At 43.4% G+C, this 21675-nt stretch overlaps 1 protein-coding gene across 2 annotated transcripts in view; it reads left to right on the forward strand.

Moving 5' to 3' along the window:
• babam2 (BRISC and BRCA1 A complex member 2) overlaps positions 1 to 21675 on the forward strand; it is a 182361-nt gene that overhangs the window by 117252 nt on the left and 43434 nt on the right. The gene's annotated exons all lie outside the window — the stretch shown is intronic.

The raw sequence follows: 21675 nt of genomic DNA on the forward strand, positions 1-21675 counted from the left end.
TCTGCTTTTTTTAATTTAAGATTAATAAGGCATCCAGTTTGCAGATCCCTGTTTGCCGCAAGATCCTTTGAGACGGAAGCTTATTCACCATGAAAACTCATGTCAACATTGTTCTGCACAAGTTGCATGTGCCAGGTATATTGTTGGCAAAAGTTTTTTATTGACAAACACGTGCAGCACTTTGTGCATCTAAACAGCTTGTTATAAGTAGTTGCTCACATTAACTTTGCATAATTAAACAAGTTACATGCCGTGGCACACGAGCCGGTAAAATCTAGCAATCAATCGCCTCTCAAAACTGCAATGTTCAATTATAAACAGTTTAGACAATAGGTGCAGGAGTAGGCCATTCGGCCCTTTGAGCCAGCACCGCCATTCAATGTGATCATGGCTGATCACCCACAATCAGTACCCGTTCCTGCCTTCTCCCCATATCCCCTGACTCTGCTATTTTAAAAGCCCTATCTAGCTCTCTCTTGAAAGCATCCAGAGAACCTGCCTCCTCTGAGGCAGAGAATTCCACAGACTCACCACTCTCTGTGAGAAAAGGTGTTTCCTCGTCTCCGTTCTAAATGGCTTACTCCTTATTCTTAAACTGTGTCCCCTGGTTCTGGACTCCCCCAACATCAGGAACATGTTTCCTGCCTCTAGCGTGTCCAAGCCCTTAACAATCTTATATGTTTCAATGAGATGCCCTCTCATCCTTCTAAACTCCAGAGTGTACAAGCCCAGCTGCTCCATTCTCTCAGCATATGACAGTCCCGCCATCCCTAGTAAACTTACGCTGCACTCACTCAATAGCAGGAATGTCCTTCCTCAAATTAGGGGACCAAAACTGCACACAATACTCCAGGTGTGGTCTCACTAGGGCTCTGTACAACTGCAGAAGGACCTCTTTGCTCCTATATTCGATTCCTCGCGTTATAAAGGCCAACATGCCATTCGCTTTCTTCACTGCCTGCTGTACCTGCATGCTTACTTTCATAGACTGATGAACAAGGACCCCCAGATCCCATTGTGCTTCCTCTTTTCCAAACTTGACGCCACTTAGATAGTAATCTGCCTTCCTGTTTTTGCTACCAAAGTGGATAACCTCACATTTATCCGCATTAAACTTCATCTGCCATGCATCTGCCCACTCTCCCAACCTGTCCAAATCACCCTGCATTCTCATAGCATCCTCCTCACAGTTCACACTGCCACCCAGCTTTGTGTCATCTGCAAATTTGCTAATGTTACTTTGAATCTCTTCATCCAAATCATTGATGTATCATTTAGGGTGAACTAAATGGTGTGATACATATTAGAACCGGCGTTTTCAATAATGACCTGAATATTTTGCTGCAAGTTACTATCCAGGAAGGGAAGTGGGTGGGAGGGGAGATCGTCAGTGTTTGGGTAATAGTGGGGGTAAATTCTCTCCAAAATTCACTATCTTGTTACTCGTGCCAACAATAAAGCAATATCAATTTAGAGAATTTTGTTAATCTCCCAATTTTGTTAGTCCTTGCTGTCTCCTCCCCTTCCTCAGCCCTCCTGCTGTCTCCTCCCATGCCCCAGCCTTTGGGCTCCTCCTCCATTTTCCTTTCTTCTCCCCGCCCCCCCACCCCCCATCAGTCTGAAGAAGGGTTTTGGCCCGAAACGTTGCCTATTTCCTTCGCTCCATAGATGCTGCTGCACCCGCTGAGTTTCTCCAGCTTTTTTGTGTACCTTCGATTTTTGCAGCATCTGCAGTTCCTTCTTAAACATAAATTCAATATAGAGAACTTCATGTGACGACCATTTTGGGCATACGACAGGAAACCGGACAAACTGGAGGAAGCCCGTGTGCTAATGGAAAAGCCGCAAACTCCACACAGACAGCACCAGAGGTCGAGACTGAACATGGATGCTGGCTTTATGCGGCAATGGCTCCATTAGCTGTGTCCACCTGTTGAACTTCATCTTCTAAAAAATAAAGAACAGAGTAAAACATTAATAGATTAATACAAAATACATTCATGCAAAGTCATTTCAGACTTTACTTTAGATTTTAGCGATACAGCGTGGAAACAGGCCCTTTGGCCCAAACAGCTCAAACAGCGATAATTTACAGAAGCGAGTAACATCATTGCACAGATGTTGCACTAACAGATTTCCCATTAAAATCAATTTAGCGTGTATGTAATCTAATTATTACAAGGGCATCGCCCTTTCCATCTGCTGTCATGCTTTCTGTGGGTTGCCCATATATTGTCGTGTATGCTTAGACAGTAAAGTCAAATGTTGCACCATAGTGGATGTCGCCTTTGTTTACCTATTGTGGTTCTGGCACAAGAGCTTTGGTAGCAGTTTCATTGTACGTGCTTGCAATCAGCTTTGCATCAAAATTTTAAACAAAACTCATCAAATGCTTATGATACACAGGCTTTCATTCTTCAAGGCATGGATCGACATGAATCCAACAACCTCTTAAGGGAAATCCAAGACTAAATGTTCCGATTTAATTAAGCATGATTAATGGGAAAGCTGGAAAGTTGCCCATGTGTGTGTCTGATTTCTGTTGCCGACTACATTTATTTCCAGGGCACAATCTGTATATTGCTACTTGCTTGTCTGACTCTCAAAACTAATGTGCATAAAACAAGAAAAGTCTTGTGCAAAAAAAACCCCAAGAGAAATTCAGCGGATCAGGCAGCAACTGTAAAAGGAATTGTCAGGCCACGTTTTGGGTCCGGACCCTTCTTCAGACTGATCTGAAGTCTGAAGAAGGGACCTAAACCCGAAACTACGACTGTCGATTCCCTCCGCAGATGCTGCCTCACCCCCTTAGTTCCTCCAGCACTTCTTTTTTTCTGCTCCAAAAGATGTCGTCATCTGCAGTTTCTTGTGTCTCAAAAAAAAGTAATATTCCATTTATAATGTAGTAAATATTTTTAATTAAATAGATCGTGTTAGCCAGCAAAAAAAGGCAAATCATATGATGACATCACATTATGAAATATTGTGAAGACCTAAAATGTCACCCATCCTTTTTCTCCAGAGATGCTGCCCGTCCTGCTGAGTCACTTCAGCACTTTATATCTATCATCTGATGCAATTACTGTTGTATTAGACCAAATATAGAAATGTAACTTCTTAGTAAACCAGGATATCATAAGCTGAATGTATAGGAAGGAACTGCAGATGCTAGTTTCAAAATCGTTATCATAATCATACTTTATTAGCCAAGTATGTTTTGCAACATACGAGGAATTTGATTTGCCATACAGTCATACAAATAAAAAGCAACAGAACACACAAAATACATTATAACATAAACATCCACCACGGTGACTCCTCCACATTCCTCACTGTGATGGAAGCGAAAACAAGTTCAATCTCTTCCCTTCTTTGTTCTCCTGCGGTCGGGGGCCTCGAGCCTTCTGTTGACAGGACGATCTTGGTTCCTGTAGCCGGCGGGGTTGGGCCTTCCTAGTCGGGGCGATCAAGCTCCTGCATTCGGGGGGGGTCTCAGCTCCCCTGCGCCGGGTTGTCAGGGCTGGTCAAAATCTTCTGCGTCGTTTGGAGCTTCCCGACATCGGTCTCTACCCGAGACTGCGAGCTCCTCGATGGTGAAATCCGCAGGCCGCGGTTGGAGTGACAATCCCAGGCCATGGATCGCAGGCTCCGATGGTAAGTCCACGGCCCCGCGGTGGGGATCAAAGTCTGTCCCGAGCAAGGCCACCAGCTCCACGATGTTAGGCCGCAGAGCGACCGGAGATACGATCCGGAAAACAATCGCATCACCGGCAAGGTAAGAGGCTGAAAAAAAGTTTCCCCGACCCCCTCCCCCACCCCCCACCCCACTCCCCTCTCCCCTCCCCCCTCCCCCCCCCCCCCCCCCCTCCCCCCTCCCCCCTCCCCCACCCCCCACTTAAAACAAACCAGAGAACATTAACACAAACACACACAAAAAAGTTAAAAAGACGAAAAGACAGTCTGTTGGTGAGGCTGCCATCACTGACGGTCCCACCCGGTTTACACCAAAGATAGATGCAAAATGCTGGAGTAACTCAGCGGGTCAGGCAGCATCTCTGAAGAAAAGGAATAAGTTACGTATAAGGTTGAAACCCTTCTTCAGACTCCTAGATTTTAGTAGTCGGAAGAAGGGTCTCGACCCGAAACGTGACCTATTCCTTTTCTCCAGAGATTCTGCCTGATTTGCTGAGCTACTCCAGTATTTTGTGTCTATCATAAGCTGACTCCAGGTTGCTGCCAAATGTTAGTAAAGGAGCACCAAATACTCAGTGAATTGAATTGCTGTCATCCTGAATCCATATAAATGCTAGGAAAAATAGTTCAATCTGGAAAGAGTGAATTGTGCAAAGGCTCAGTATCTCTGTTACATAAACATTGCGTGCCAAGTGGTAATGTGCAATGCATGCAGGAGATTTAGTGGAGTTTACCAGATATTCTGGAGGATTGTTGGGGAAATGGTTCAGTACTGTCAGTGTGCCAGACGTTGCTTAACCATGGAAATGTCAACTAAGCAAGACTGATGTATATAGGCAGAGCGCAGCTGTGATTCTGTGCTGCAAGGAGGGGTGTGTTCAGTGCAATTGGATGTTTCAATTGTCTGGATTTATATCCCTTGAAGTTTAACTCTTCCACATTCTGATCACACCACAAGAGTTGCATTGAAAACCAGAATCTGGGAAAATTTCTCGACAAATCTGATTGCTTGCCAAGTATCAAAGCTCAACAATATCCGACACATTGTCTCCAATGTTACCACTTCTGACCCAAAAATCAATGCTGTGTAAAATGGTTGCTGAAATTCATGTTTTGATATAACATTTGTATATCTTGGCTTACTTATTTCATGTCTACAGTGATAGCGGGGTTGTATCAGCAAACTTTCATTGCCTTTACTTTTTGGCATGTCCTGTTATTTAATGTATACCATTTTGATGTTCGTGAACAGAACTGCCTTTGCAAACCAAACAGCTTTGCTTTAAAAGAACAACTGCCATGCTTAAAGGTAACCATTTGACCAAGGTCAGTGCTTCTGAAGATGCCTCTGTGGACCAGTTGTGTGATGGTTTATTACCCCCCCCCCCCCCCTCCTCCCATTTCCAAAGTATGATAGTGGAACCAATTTTAGTGGCCAACTTGCAAGAGAAGACAGCAGCTGCTGTAAACGTTGAGCAGACTCGGCAGCAAGTATGCAGAGACCAACGAGTTAACATTTAACAGAACAATACAGAGTGAAGGATAATCAATCTCAAATATTAAATGCTTCTCTCTCCACAGGTGTTGTCTGAGCAGCTAAGTATTCTCAGAATGATCTATATTGATTCCACAGTAAATGTGGTTCATGGCTTTATTCATTTTTACTTTGCGGATTTGAAATTTGCACTTGGGAAATGTGCGATGGTTGTCATTAGCTTTGCAACCCATGGCCAATTGGTTTACAATATACAGGTCCATCACTGATTTTACAGCAACTGATGGTCCAGCCCCTCCTTTAATCCGGACAAAACTACAAGAGCATTGCATGCGGCTCACGCTCTTTCGGGGCACGTGCCTCTGTCCTGAAAGAGTTCATTGTTTACTACTTTGTTAATCGTCAATTCTTTATTTAGGTTTCTCGCAGTCCATGGTGCTTTAGAGGCACGGGAGGGGTTTGATTAGTGGATCAGAGGTATAATGGAATTATTATTACGTGACCTCTGTTGGCTAACTGAATCAAGGTATATGGGGACAAAGCAGGAATGCGTTACTGATTTTGGATGATCAGCCATGATCATATTGAATGGCGGTGCTAGCTCAGAGGGCCGAATGGCCTACTCCTGCACCTATTGTCTATGTTTCTATGGTCCGGCAAAATGGGTAATACAACAAGGCAGCAAAGATACATAGAAATAACATTTCAGGTCAATGACTTGTTGCTTTGTTTTTCAATAACATTTTCATATCAGTTTTTGAGATGGACAATTAGTAAGGCAACAATGTCTGGTATAGAAATACTGCAAAGAAGAATATTTTTCAAAATTATTAGTTACATTATTGAGTGTTGTAACCTTGGGATTCTACTTAATACATAAGTCTGCCTTTCATTTCACTGCTGGCCAATCTGAACATATTTCTGTCATTTTCTGATTTGGTTTTGTATTTACAACTTTAGACTTTAGATTTACAGCGTGGAAGTCAAGTCAAGTCAACTTTATTTGTCACATACACATACAAGATGTGCAGTGAAATGAAAGTGGCAAAGCCTGCGGATTGTGCAAAAACAACGGAACAACTGAATAGAATAGAATAGAATAGAACAGAACATTTTAGAAACAGGCCCTTCAGCCACCGAGTCCGTGCTGATCAGTGTTCACCCGTACACTAGTTCTATGTTACCCCAGTTTCGCATCCTACACACTACAGGCTATTTACAGAAGCCAATTAACGTACAAATCCACACGTCTTTGGAATGTGGGAGTAAAACGGAGCACCCGGAAGAAACACACGCGGTCACAGTGAGAATGTCCAAACGCCATACAGACAGCGCCCTTCGTCACAGGGGCGGAAATCCTGGGGGGGGGGGCAGGGGGGGGACACGTCACCCCCCTGCTTTGAGAGGTGGGGGACAGCCCCCCGCCATGTTTTGTAATCTAGACTTTATCAGATGCTTTCGAAAGGCTGAATCGGCTCGTTCGCGGGTCCTTTCAGCGCCCGGTGCGGCTTAAAATCAAGCTGCTGCATCAAGGTGATCGAGGCTCCCGATGTTTAAGCCCCACGATTCGGGGCGGATGAAGCTGCTGTTGCTGGAGTTCGGAGTCGGTCACCAACCAGGTCAGCTCCCGATGTTACCGTCCACAGGGTCTGAAACCTCGCGTGTGTGCGCATGCGTGTGCGGCCAAGAAATTGTGGCCCCGCATGTTTTGATTGCGATTTCCGTGCCTGCTTAGTCAGGATCGAACCCGGGTCTCTGTTACTGTGAGGCAGCAACTCTATGGCGGTGCCAGTGAGCAGCACAAAACTACAGCTGATGTAGTATTTTATAATAATCCATGACAGATTGAACCTTAGCTATGAAAATATGAGCAGAATCAGTTGTATGTTACAAGATTCTGGGAAATGATGGTTATGCTGTGTCACACTTAGCAGAACTATTTTTGTGCCATTTCGTGCTTGTGAAGTGAGATGATGTAACAATGCTTTAGGTTTACTATGGTCACATGTACTGAGGTACAGCGAAACACTTTGTTTTACATGCTATCCAATCAGACCAGAAAATACTATACATGAATGCAATCAAGTTAAACTTAGTACAATAGGTGGAGCAAAAGGGAAGATACAGTGCAGAATATAGTTCTCAGCATTGTGGCGCACCAGTTCCATAGAGTCTCATGTCCACGATGGGCTTCTCCGTGGATTGTCACCTTGTCGTGGTGGAGAAGCTTGTGTGGTCCTGAGATCCTGAGAGCGATGCCGTCTGGAGCTATGCTCCTGGTAGGGCCACCCATGGCGGTACGGTCTCTGACAAAGAGCAATCCAACCAAGACCTCAACGGTGAAACAGGCGGAGGTTATTGGAGCGTCACAACGGCTGGGAAGGCGGATGAAGGCTGCAGCAGAAAAGGGGTCTCCAGTTGTCTTGGACTCAATGCCACTGGATCCTGACCCAGATCTGTCAAGGACCGTGTGGTGGCTGTCTGTGCACCAGTCTCCCCACGTTAAACAAAGTCACGCACAGGCGTCCTCCATGAGAGGACAGTCATACTCGTTTTGAGTGACCGCCGATGATGAAGATGATGATGATGATCGGTGGATCAGACAGTACCCTAGCTTACAGACTGTTCAGAAGCCCAATAACAGAGGGGGGAAAGCTGTTCCTGATACTGGGGGTGCAGCTGGGTAACTGAATTACTCCTGCTTTATGTGTCTTTCTTCGGGATTAGCTGCCAGGCTTTGTCCTGCCCCTCTTCCAGCTTTCTTCCTTGCCCCTATACAGTCAGTGGGATGAAGGGCCCCGACTTGAAGCATCACCTATCCATGCTCTCCAGGGATGCTGCCTGACCCGCTGAATTACTCTAGCAATTTGTATACATTGTGTATGCAAGTGAAGAATCTCACTGTGCCTAGTCACGTGTGACAATAAAATATTTGTATTCCTATTCCACTTTGTGTCTTTTTTTGTAAACTAGCATCTGCATTTCCTTGTGTGTCGACATTGTAGTTACTTCCTTGGGCTAATCCCACTGCACACCCCAAATCCAGGACCTCTCGCACCAAGAAGGACTTGGACAGCGAATGCACGGAACACCACTACCTGCAGGCAAACCAAAAGGCAGGCAGACCATTCTGTCTCGGAAAAAATGTGCCATTTCTTTGCCATGACCAAGTCTAAATCCTGGAACTTTACCAATATCAGTGTGGACCTTCCTTCACCAGAAGGACTGTAGCAGTTCGAGAAGTTGGTTCAACGTCTCATTGTAGTAGTTATGCGAGGCCAATAAATGGTGACCTTGTCCAATAATATTTATATTGTCAAAAAAAAAGTTTAAATATGAAGAATCTTCTGGCTTGCGTGCAGAAACTATCCATTCACATTAACATTTCAATTTGATTGCACGTGTTCTGTCACTTTTGGTGCAACTTGAAGCATTGGACAAAAGTAAGCAGGAAATAGATTTTTGAGGTGGATATGTGGTGATGATTGATGTGGTTTTCATGTGATAGATACTAATGCTGAAACGGTACAATTAGCTTTTTTTTTAATATGCTCTATAAAGTAGATGCTGAGATCAGATTAAAAATATCAATTGCCTTGAGACCTATTGTTTTCACTTTTGTGTTCCTTTGTGTGGGCATGGATTGTTTGGCATTGTAGCCTATCGTTATTTCACAGTACATCAAAAAACCTGTCGTGGCAGTATTTTTAAAAATCAATTTTAAATGAGTTTCAGGATTCCAGATGACTATGTTGGTATATCGCATTGTAGCTGTGACGTCTGGTCTACCACCGTACCAGGGGTTCGATTTGTAGAAAACTGATCTTTTCTCTTTTTGAGGATAACTACTGCGGTGGAAGGGTTTTTATTCATTCACATGAGTTATGAGAATCACCAGCATAGCTGTCGGTTCCTAGATTTAGTTTAGTTTAGAGATACAGCATGGAAACGGGCTCTTCGTCCGGGCCGAGGCAGCCACCAATCACCCATACACTTGTTCTATCCTACACCCTAGGGATAATTTTCAGAAGACAATTAATCCACAAACCTTCACATCTTTGGAATGTGGACGGAAAACCGGAGTGCCCAGAGAAAACCCACACGGTCACAGGAAGAATGGGGTCAAGGAAAGAGCGTTCACGTCGCGGCCCTGTTTCCACCAACCTTTCCACCACCACACACAAGAAGCGCGAGACAGACACCATTGTATGCAGATGCCGAGCAGTGCGTTCAGCTCTGGCTGAACAACTTCTAATCTTGTGTATGGACTCGATAAGAAGACAGGAAGAATGTGCAAACTCCACACAGACAGCACCCCGAGGTCTCTGGCACTGTGAGGCAGCAACTCTATCGCTGCGTCACCGTGCCGCCCCACACCTTTGAGAAGGTGGTGTATTATTTGAAGGCACTCCCCCAGTAGGTATGATGTGATGTTATTCAGAAATATAGGATTTCAACATGGTGGCGCAGCAGTAGAGCAGAGACCCGGGTTCCATCCCCACTTTCTGTACGGTTTATATTATCTCCCCGTGACCGTGTGGGTTTTCTGCAATAGCTTTGGTTTCCTCCTTCAGTCCAAAGGTTTGTAGGTTAATTGGCTTGGTATAAATGTAAATTGTCCCTAGTGTGTGTAGGATAATGTTAATGTGCGGAGATCATTGGTCAGTGCAGACTCGGTGGGCCGACGGGCCTGTTTCTGCGCTGTATCTCTAAACTACACATGTGGTTTAATGCTTAAGAAAGAACTGCAGACACTAGAAAAATCAAAGATAGACAAAAATGCTGGAGAAACTCAGCGGGTGAGGCAGCATTTATGGAGAGAAGGAATACGCAACGTTTCGGGTCGAGACCCTTCAGACTGATGTCGGGGGGGGCGGGGGGGGAGAGATAGGAAGAGGTGGAGACAGTAGGCAGTGGGAGAGCTGGGAAACGGGAGGGGAAGGAGGGAGAAAGCAAGAACTACCTGACATTAGAGAAGTCAATGTTCATACCGCTGGGGTGTAAAAGTTGTGATTTTTTTTAAATTGTAATGTTATTACAGAACTGTATTCTTAAAACAATTGAGAATTCAACGTTTCTTGGATTGTGCCGAGCACAACTGTTGTGCAGTTCCTGCAACTGTGTCTGCAAGGATCACATGTGAACACCACATACAGATGTAGATCAATCGGCCCCTCAAGCCACTTAATAACATCATGACTGATCTGACTAACCTCAACTCTGTATTCCTGCCAACAATTTACTGGAGGAGCTCAGTGGGTCGAGCAGCATCTGTTGCGGATCTGCCTCAAAAAGGCAGCCAGCATCGTCAGAGACCCACACCACCCTGGCCACACTCTCATCTCACCCCTGCCATCGAGAAGAAGGTATGAGAGCTTGAAAACAGTAACGTCAGGATCAGCATCTTCCCGACAACCATCAGGCTATTAAATACTACAACCTCCAAATAAGCTCCAAACTACATAGACTTGGGGACATTGTTTTAGCCTTTGCACTATTTATTTTATTTGTGTATATGTATATATATACACGCACTGAAAGGCTCACGATGAGGTGAGCAAAATGTATATATACACTGATTTATTTTTTTGTTTACAGAGTACTATGTTTACATATCTGTAACACTGCTGCAAGCAAGAATGTCATTGTTCCCTTTCGGGACACAAGGCTCTTGACTCTCTTGAATACATTCTTGACATTTTGCTCACCTCATCTTGAGCCTCTCATCAGTAACTAGTGTTACGTAGAGACATAGCAAAATAGGGGCAGGAGTAGGCCATTTGGCCCTTCGAGCCAGCGCCGCCATTCAATATGATCATGGCTGATCATCTAATATCAGTTCCTGCTTTCTCCCCATATCCCTTAATTCCTTTCGCCCTAAGAGCTAAATCTAACTCTCTTGAAAACATCCAGTGAATGGGCCTCCACTGCCTTCTGTGGCAGAGAATACCACAGATTCACAACTCTCTGGGTGAAAAAGTTACTCTATGGACACAAGGAACTGCCAATGCTGATTTACAAAAAAAAGACACAAAGTGCTGGAGTAAATCTGTGAGACAGGTAGGACATGGATAGGTGACGTTTCAGTCGGGAAGGGTTCTGACCTGAAACATAGCCTATCCATATTCTCCAAAAATGCTACCTGACTCGCTGAGTTCCTCCAGCACTTTGTGTCTTTTTTTAGTGTTACTCTGCTTGACAGAGCTTGCAGCTATTCCTCCTCTATACCGTGGGTCTGTTTCCAAAAATATCCATGGCCCATCGCACCGTTCTTCTGCTGAGTTTCATTAAGCAGAATAATACAACACGTTATTTTTGGGTGAAGTCCTCGGGGAATTTCCAGGATAAATCAATGGAATGTTGGCAAAACTATGGCAAAGTTCTCCTGATGCATCAGACTTCCAGCAGTGAGCACTGAAGGCTGAATACTCCTTTGTAGCCTTTATATAATTGTTGAAAGCAGTCTGAATGTTATGCAGACGCTTAACAATCCGCCTGATAACTATGTCCACTTTTCACATTTACACCATTGCACATATGGTGCCTTTTGCTAAGCATGATATTGCAGCTCAAGACTTCATCTGAGCATCTTGATGTTTTTTTTACACCTGAAGCATCGAGGAAACATCACCCCTAAAGCCACAAAATTTTAGACATTCGCATTATCTGGAGCATAAACCTAGCATTAAATTTGAGGCATTTAAACCAATGTTCCTGGTATTCTAAGGCAGTAATTTAATAACATTTTCCGAGTATCTAATATGGAAATAAATATTCAAATAAGACTGACTCCTAACATATCGGTGAAGTTAGGTTAAAAAACATCACACCCAAATTGATAAACCAGTTGTGTTTGCTATCTGGGTGGATGTGTTTGTTAAACGGTGAAGTATATTAGCTTTGGCTCAAAGGCAAGTCTCGGGAACCTGTTGGTTCAAAGTCCATTACAAGGAGTTGAACACGTAACTAGAACTACATGCCATTTAAAAATTGGAGTGAGTACTGCAATGTCGTAAGATCCCATGGTATTTGGAGAACAAATAATATTCTGGAAATTAAGGCCTACATTTATCCTTTCAGCCAGGTTTAGTTTAGAGATACAGCACAGAAACAGGCCCTTCGGCCCAACGAGTCCTTTCTGACCACCGATCCCTGCACTCTAACGTTATTCGACACACACACGCACACACACTAGGGCCAGTTTGCAATTATACCAAGCCAGTTAACCTACAAACCTGCACGTTTATAGTGTGGGAGGACTCCTGGAGAAAACCTTCACAGATCACGGGGAGAACATACAAACTCTGCACAGACAGCGTTTGTAATCAGGAAAGAACCTGGGTCTCTGGCGCTGTAAGGCAGCAACTCTACAGCTGCACTACCGTGCCACCCAGATTCTCTAAAGCAGCTTGAAGGACTTGGTAGTGTACACTTGACCTTGGTAGGGTGCACTTGACCTTGGTAGGGTGCATTTGACCTTGGTAGTGTACACTTTGACCTTGGTAGTGTACACTTGACCTTGGTAGGGTGCACTTGACCTTGGTAGGGTGCACTTGATTGGGTTGCATCTTCAACATGAAAAATGCTACATCTTTCAACTTTTCACATTCATTTCAAAACCCACCAATACTTATCCTCCTGTAGTCCCCTCATTACATACGCATCCAACTCCCTGTCCTATGGCTCCAAGAACTTTGCTGCCTTGACTTCAAACCACTTGTGTTCCTGGGTTTAACATCCTTAACAGGGGTGGACGATTGCAACCTTCACTTGATCCGCCCTGTTTCGACGAATGCAATCAACCTGGCGTGCACAATCAATTAACATCAAATAGAACAAGTTGTCCTACAACTTTAGGCTGTGTACGCCACACGCAAGAAGACGAAGACATCCTTAACAAACTCTCAATTTCTGATCATTATTCTCCCAATTATTATATTTATGTTCATCCAGTCTGAGGTTCTTTAGTGCAGGAAAGAACTGCAGATGCTAGTTTAAATCAAAGATTGACACAAAATGCTGGAGTAACTCAGCATCTCTGGAGAGAAAGAATGGGTGATGTTTCGGGTCGAGACCTTTCTGCAGACTATAGTGTTGGAACATCAGGATTAGGGTTAGATTCTCCTTGGTTTGGTACAGTCGAGCAAAATTTTCCTCCTCCTCCATGGCAAAATAATGAAGGATTAACTTTAATCAAGAGTATTTTATTGTCCCAGATAGAACAATGAAATTCTTACTTGCAGCAGCGCAACACAACATGTAAACATAATACACTGTAAACAATATAATAAACGAGAGAGGGAAAAAAATCCAGTGTGTGTATACATATACACGTACTCATAAATACACATATATATCGTACCACTAGGGGCGCCGCACGATTGGCAGCCCCGCCAACAGTCTGTCTGTATTGCGTCTTTTAAATTTTTTTTAGTGTGTGTTAAAAGTCTGTGTAAATGTTCTCCGGTTTGTTTTATGTTGGGGGGGGGGGGGGACTTTTTTTCCGTTTCGTACCTTGCCATAGATGCGATTAATTTTCGGATCGCATTCTCCGGTCGCTCTGCGGCCTACCATCGATGGAGCTGGAGGCATACTCAGACTGACCTTGGGCCCCACCGTGGGGCGTGGACTTATATCGGAGTCGATCCCTTGCCTGGGATCGCTCCAACACTGAGGTCATTACATCGGGAGCTCGCAGTCTCGGGAGAGGCTGTGGATGTCGGGAGCTCCAACGTTCGACCAGCCCCGATGCGAGGTTCGATCGTCCGGATCGGGGGAGCTGGCATCCCCCCGATGCAGGAGCAGATCGTCTCGACGCGGAGGGCCCGCCGCCGGCTACGGGAGTCAAGATCGTCCCGTCAACGAAGGGCTCGAGGCCACCGACCGCGGCAGAGCAAAGGGAAGAGATGTGACTTTCATCACAGAGAGGAATGTGGAGGAGCCACTGTGATGGATGTTTATGTTAGTTTGTTCCATTGCTTTTTATTTGTATGACTGATTTGGTAAATTAAATTCCTCATATGTTGCAAAACATACTTGGCTAATAAAGTATTATTGTGATTGTGATATATAGATCATACACACACACAGGCACACATTGTGCACACAAAAAACAAACAATAATAGTACACCTTTATCTGTTGGGACATCTCCAGAATTAATGTCAGAGAGTACTCTCTTGAACTTCTACAGGTGTAGGGTAGAAAGCATATTGACTGGTTGCATCACGTCCTGGCTTGACAACTTGAACGCCCAGGAGTGAAGATGAATGCAAAATGTGGTGAACACTGCCCAGACCATCACGGGTACTGACCTCCCCACCATCAAAGGGATCTACAGGAATCACTGCCTCAAAATGGCAGCCAACATCATCAGAGACCCACACCACCCTGCCCACGCACTCATTTCACCCCTGACATTGGGAAGAAGATATAGGAGCCTTTCATTGTTCTGTTTGGGACATATGACAATAAAACACTCTTGACAATCCATTTAGTCGAAATCACCAACCGCTTATGAAACTAAATTCAAGAATCTAAAGGAATATTTTAAGAAGTTATTTTAATTGTAATCTTGTAACTGGTTCAGTTGTCTCATGTTAAACTTTCTGACTGTAATCCTTCCATCTCTATTCATGCCACCCAATATCTCGTCAACCTGCAACAATTCCTCTTCTTTCCCCGCTTCTTCAAAACTTACCTCCATGAGAACAATCTTCCTATTTGTCTCAGGAATTGTTGCACTATAATGTTGAGTACTATACTGTGCACTCTACTTTTCTTAGGATGAGCGTTTGGCAGCACTGGGCCTGTACTCGCTGGAGTTTAGAAGAATTAGGGGAGACCTCATTAAAACGTACTGAATAGTGAATTGACTTGGATAGAGTGGATGTGGAGAGGATGTTTCCACTAGTGGGAGAGTCTAGGACCAGTGGTCCTAGCCTCAGAATTAAAGGACCTTCCTTTAGGAAGGAGATGAGGAGGAATTTCTTTAGTCAGAGGGTGGTGAATCTGTGGAATTCTTTGCCACAGAAGGCTCTGGAGGTAGTCGATGGATATTTTCAGGCATAGATAGATTGATTCTAGATTAGCACAGGTGTCGGGGGTTATGAGGAAAAGGCAGGAGAATGGGGTTAGGAGAGATAGATCAGCAATGATTGAATGGCGGAGTAAACGATGGGCTGAATGGCCTAATTCTGCTCCTATCACTTATGACCTTTTCCTTTGCTCTCTATTATACTTATGTTTTACTTGATTTTATTTATCTATTGTATTATCTGAGTTGAATGGATATCATGAAAAACAAACCTTTTCACTGTACCTCGACCATGTACATGCGACCATACTAAACTTATTTTGTATCATAGAGTCATACAGCATGGAAAGTGGCCCTTCGGACTAACTTCCCCACACCGACTAAAATGTCCCATCTGCACTTGTCTCACCTGCATGCGTTTGGCCCATATCCTAAATCTTTCCTATTTGTATTTGCTCAACCATTTTCTCAACAAACTTCTTATAACATCTTTAGTCCATAGCAGTAAAGCTTGTTGGCATTGTAAATAGCTGCGGGTGTGAAGAAGGGTCTCGACCCGAAACGTCACCCATTCCTTCTCTCCAGCGATGCTGCCTGCCTTGCTGAGTTACTCCAGAATGTTGTGACTACCTTTGGCATTGTAAATGGTTCTCCTCTGCCCGAGTGCTATCTCTATTAAAGATATTACCAATGAACTATGCTTTACATTCATATATTCATCTTGATCTCTAGCCAGGCACATTGATAGAATGACTGAACCAAAAATTAGTTTGAGGTTAATTCGGGAAAATTGAGATAATCACCATTGTGTCTTACTGTTTAGATGAACATGGTGAGAGGGCTGCAACTGGCAGAGCAGACATATTTAAGACAGAAATTACCAAAAGCCAATGACAGGTTAAATAAAGAGGTTTGTGGCCATCAGTGTACTGGCCTTTATCAAGAAGGTGAATGTTATGCTGCAGTTGAATAATGCACCAATATGATATTATTTAGAGTACAATGTTAGGTTTGGGGTCCCCATACAACTCAGGAAAAATAAATAGGTTTAGGAATGAGATCGTTTTTTGGTTCATTCAATAATAAACTGCACCAAAAGTTAAATTATAAGAACAAGTTGCAAAGACGAACCTTGTGTTGCCTTGACCATGAAAGATTTAACGGGTGTGTTTACTGTGATTTTACGAGGATGTTGCCAGGACTACAGTGTCTGAGATACAGGGAGAGGTTGAGTTGGCTGGGACTCATTCCAGCCATTCCATGGAGCGCAGGAGGATGAGGGGTGGTCTTATAGAGGTGTACAAAATCATGAGAGGAATAGAAAGGGTAGACGCACAGAGTCTCTTGCCCTGTGTAGGTGAATCGAGGATCAGAGGACATAGGTTTATGGTGAAGGGGAAAGGTTTTAACATGAATCTGAGGGGTAGCTTTTTCACAGAAAGAGTGGTGGGTGTACGGAACAAACTGCCAGAGGAGGTGGTTGAGGCTGAGACTACCCCAATGTTTAAGAAACAGTTAGACAAGTACATGGATAGGACAGGTTTGGAGGGATATGGACCAAATGCGGGTAGGTGGGACTAATGTTGATGGGACATGTTGGCCGGTGTGGGCAAATTGGGCTGAAGGACCTGTTTCCACACTGTATTACTCTATGACTAAACACTTGATGGTGTAGTTAAAAACAATGTCCTCTGCTGTAGCTCATTTTGCACCAACCCATCACCTTTTCCCTTCACTTAGCTACTGATGGCTCTTAATAAATTGCTTGGAAATTTTTCCGGACAAATCTCTGATCGCTGATTTTCTCTTCCCATATTAAAAACGGTTAATTTCGGAAGAATTAAAATCTGCTGCTAGTTATTCCTGTCTAGTCTGTAATGTAATTCAGATTATTTTTATGTCGTGTTACAGAAATATCAACTGAAAAGCAGTTATAATATTTTAAAAATGCATAGGGGAAGGTTCACCTGTTTTCATACTACAATTTCAAGGAATTTGTCAATAAAAGTTACTGCTGGAAAAACCTGTTTAAAAAATAAATTAAAATGCTGGAAATACTCAACATATTAGGCGATATCTACGGAAGGAGAAATGGAGTTGACATTTCAGCTTGATTACCTTTCTTTCATCAAGTCTTGGAAAAGTTAGAGATCAAACGTTTTTTAGTTTCGGAGAAAGAGGAGGGTCAGAGAGAACAAAAGTAACCTCAACCTTGCTCTTAACTTTGTTTGCCAGCAAATAATAGGCATACATTGGGAAAGAGTAATGAATGGGATAACAAATTTAGTAACCTCACAATGACGTAAAAACGGAAGAAACAAAGAACTGCAGATGCTGTTTTATACCAAAAATGGACACAAAGTGCTGAAGTAACTCAACAGGTCAGGCAGCATCTCAGGAGAAAAAGTCTGAAAAACTGTCCTTTTTCTCCAGTACCATCTGATGTTAAAACTGAGTCTTTAAAAGATGGCATTGATATTTCATAACTTACTCTACATTTTGTTATTTTATTGTCGCTTCCTTGCTAGTTACCAATTTTGTGTGTTGAGAGTTGGTGGTAAGACTGCTGAGAAAGAACTGTTCATTTTGTATCTGCCACTTTGTTTGGGATTCACTGTTGTTACCTTGAGTCTTGAGTGGACACGCTGAGTTTTCCCGCAGTTGACTTTGTTCTCATATGTGGTTTTATTGTACTTTTTGCTTTGCTTTGTGTTCCTTGATATTTTCAGGGTTTTTACTTGGAAAATTTGGGGAGTTCCTTTCCATTTTGCAATTAATTTATTGGATGGCGTTTGTATTCTTCCAATTCTCCACCATAGTTTTAGTTTCGAACATGCTCAGGGCTAAGGTCTGTTTCACTATCCTTCACTTCCAGTGGGTCAAGAGTACTGAGTCACATCTCATGTTTAAATATTAGAAGTTAGAATATTAAAATTACATTTGTAACAATATGTATTTTCATGTTAAGATATTTCAAGAATGCAACAACTTATTTTTTTACCAAAACATCAATCACAAAATGATATGGCACAGTGGCTCACCGGTAGTGTTGCTGCATCACAGCGCCAGGGACCCGGGTGCAATCCTGACTATGGGTGCTGTCTGTCTGTAGTTTGTACGTTCTCCTTTGACCGCATGGGTTTTCCCCAAGTTTACAGATACAATGTGGAAACAGGCCCTTCGACACACCGAGTCCGTGCCAATCAGCGATCGCCCCGTACACTAGCACTATCCTACATAAGAGGGACAATTTACAATTTTTACCAATTAGCTTACCAACCTGTACGTCTTTGGAGTGTGGGAGGAAACCGGAGCGCCCGGAGAAAACCCACGCTGGTCACAGGGAAAACGTACAAACTCCGTACAGACGGCACCTGTAGTCAGGATGGAACCCGGGTCTCTGCTGCTTTGAGGCAGCAACTCTACCCGCTGTGGCACTGTGCCACCTCGCAGCTGATCCAGTTTCCTTCCACACTCTAGAGACGTAGTGGTTTGTAAGTCAATTGGCTTCTGTAAAATTGTAAAGGGTAGTGCTAGGGTGCCGGGATCACTGGTCAGCGTAGACTTGGTGGGCTGAAGGGACTGTTTCCACACTGTATCTCTAAAGTCTAAAGTAAAGTCTAAAATTTGGTCAGGGACCTACAGTGCCCTCCATAATGTTTGGGACAAAGACCCATCATTTATTTATTTGCCTCTGTACTCCACAATTTGAGATTGTAATAGCAAAAATCACAAGTGGTTAAAGTGCACAATGTCAGATTTTATTAAAGGGTATTTTTATACATTTTGGTTTCACCATGTAGAAATTACAGTTGTGTTTATACATAGGCCCCCATTTCAGGGCACCATAATGTTTGGGACACATGGCTTCACAGGTGTTTGTAATTGCTCAGGTGTGTTTAATTGCCTCATTAATGCAGGTATAAGAGTAAGAGTAACAGCACCTAGTCTTTCCTCCAATCTTTCCATCACATTTGGAAACTTTTATTGCTGTTTATCAACATGAGGACCAAAGTTGTGCCAATGAAAGTCAAAGAAGCCATTATGAGACTGAGAAAAAGGGAATAAAACTGTTAGAGACACCAGCCAAACCTTAGGCTTACCAAAATCAAATGTTTAGAACATCATTAAGAAGAAAGAGAGCACTGGTGAGCTTACTAATCGCAAAGGGACTGGCAGGCCAAGGAAGACCTCCACAGCTGATGACAGAAGAATTCTCTCTATAATAAAGAAAAATCGCCAAACACCTGTCTGACGGATCAGAAACACTCTTCAGGAGTCAGGTGTGGATTTGTCAATGACCACTGTCCACAGAAGACTCCATGAACAGAAATACAGAGGCTACACTCATAAAAATAGGATGGCCAGGTTACAGTTTGCCAAAAAGTACTTAAAAGAGCAACCACTGTTCTGGAAAAAGGTCTTGTGGACAGGTGAGACGAAGATTAACTTATATGAGAGTGATGGCAAGAGCAAAGTATGGAGGAGAGAAGGAACTGCCCAAGATCCAAAGCATACCACCTCATCTGTGAAACACCGTGGTGGGGGTGTTATGGCCTGGGCATGTATGGCTGCTGAAGGTACTGGACCACTTATTTTCATTGATGATACAACTGCTGACGGTAGTAGCATAATGAATTCTGAAGTGCATAGACACATCCTATAACCATATAACAATTACAGCACGGAAACAGGCCATCTCGACCCCTCTAGTCCGTGCCGAACACATAATCTCCCCTAGTCCCATATACCTGCGCTCAGACCATAACCCTCCATTCCTTTCCCATCCATATAACAATCCAATTTATTTTTAAATGATAAAAACGAACCTGCCTCCACCACCTTCACTGGAAGCTCATTCTACACAGCTACCACTCTCTGAGTAAAGAAGTTCCCCCTCATGTTACCCCTAAACTTCAGTCCCTTAATTCTCAAGTCATGTCCCCTTGTTTGAATCTTCCCTACTCTCAGTGGGAAAAGCTTTTCCACGTCAACTCTGTCTATCCCTCTCATCATTTTAAAAACCTCTATCAAGTCCCCCCTTAACCTTCTGCTCTCCAAAGAATAAAGCCCTAACTTGTTCAACCTTTCTCTGTAACTTAGTTGCTGAAACCCAGGCAACATTCTAGTAAATCTCCTCTGTACTCTCTCTATTTTGTTGACTATCTGCTCAAGTTCAAACAAATGCCTCAAAAAGGCCGGCGGTTCATTCAACAAAGCAGTTTTTCAAAGCTAAAAAATGGTCAATTCTTGAGTGGCCAAGTCAATCGCCTGATCTGAACCCTATTGAGCATGCCTTTTATAGGCTGAAGAGAAAACTGAAGGGGACTAGCCCCCAAAACAAACATAAGCTAAAGATGGCTGCAATACAGGCCTGTCAGAGCATCACCAGAGAAGACACCCAGCAACTGGTGATGTCCATGAATCACAGACTTCAAGCAGTCATTGCATGCAAAGGATATGCAACAAAATACTAAACATGACTACTTTCATTTACATGACATTGCTGTGTCCCAAACATTATGGTGCCCTGAAATGGGGGGACTATATATATACACTGCTATAATTTCTACATGGTGAATCCAAAATGTATAAACATTGCTTTTTATTAAAATCTGACAAAGTGTACTTTAACCACATGGATTTTTTTCTATTACAAATCTCAAATTGTTGAGTACAGAGGCAAATTGATAAATGTCCCAAACATTATGGAGGACACTGTACATAGCATTGAACACTCTCCCAATAAAGACCATCAGAACGATTTGAGGCACAGGAGACTGCAGATGCTGGAATCTTGAGAAACTTGCTGGAGGAATTCGGCAGGTGAGGCACCACCTGTGGAGGGAAAGGGACAGACAGTGTTACGGGTCAGGCCCCCTTTTTCGGCTAAAGAACAGTCCCGACTGAAAACGCTGTCTGATCAATCTAAAAAAAGGTCCCCATCCAATACATCATCTGTCCATTTCCCCCCATAGAAAATGAGTTGAGACTTTGTTAAGATGATCTATCAGCTGTCAGAGCTTCCATGCACCTTGAATATAAATGTCTCTGATGTTCAGAAACAGAAAAAAAAAAGCAATCTGAACTTTAAAAAAATTATTTAAAATATGAAACACTCGAACAAAAATCACAACAAAATCTTTTAAATCAACTATTATATATTGTATTCTTGTCCACAACTGGTCTTCTCCTAAAGTTTTCAGTCGGCTGATTTACCAAACGAAATGATAGGAATCTACAGATTTTCCCACTCCTCTGAACTCCAGCACAGGAATGCAGTGGTCTTGTCAGGGGCAATCAACTCTGCACGGTTTAAGAACATCCACATTTCCACGCGCTATGAAATATTGCCCAGATACTGTGCTGGTACCAAGGAGGGCTCAGTGCAGGGAGACCGCCGTGAGGGGGGGGAGGGGGGGGGAGGGGGGGGGAGGGGGGGGGAGGGGGGG

The sequence above is a fragment of the Amblyraja radiata genome, chromosome 5 (assembly GCF_010909765.2).
Source record: "Amblyraja radiata isolate CabotCenter1 chromosome 5, sAmbRad1.1.pri, whole genome shotgun sequence".
Lineage (NCBI taxonomy): Eukaryota > Metazoa > Chordata > Chondrichthyes > Rajiformes > Rajidae > Amblyraja > Amblyraja radiata.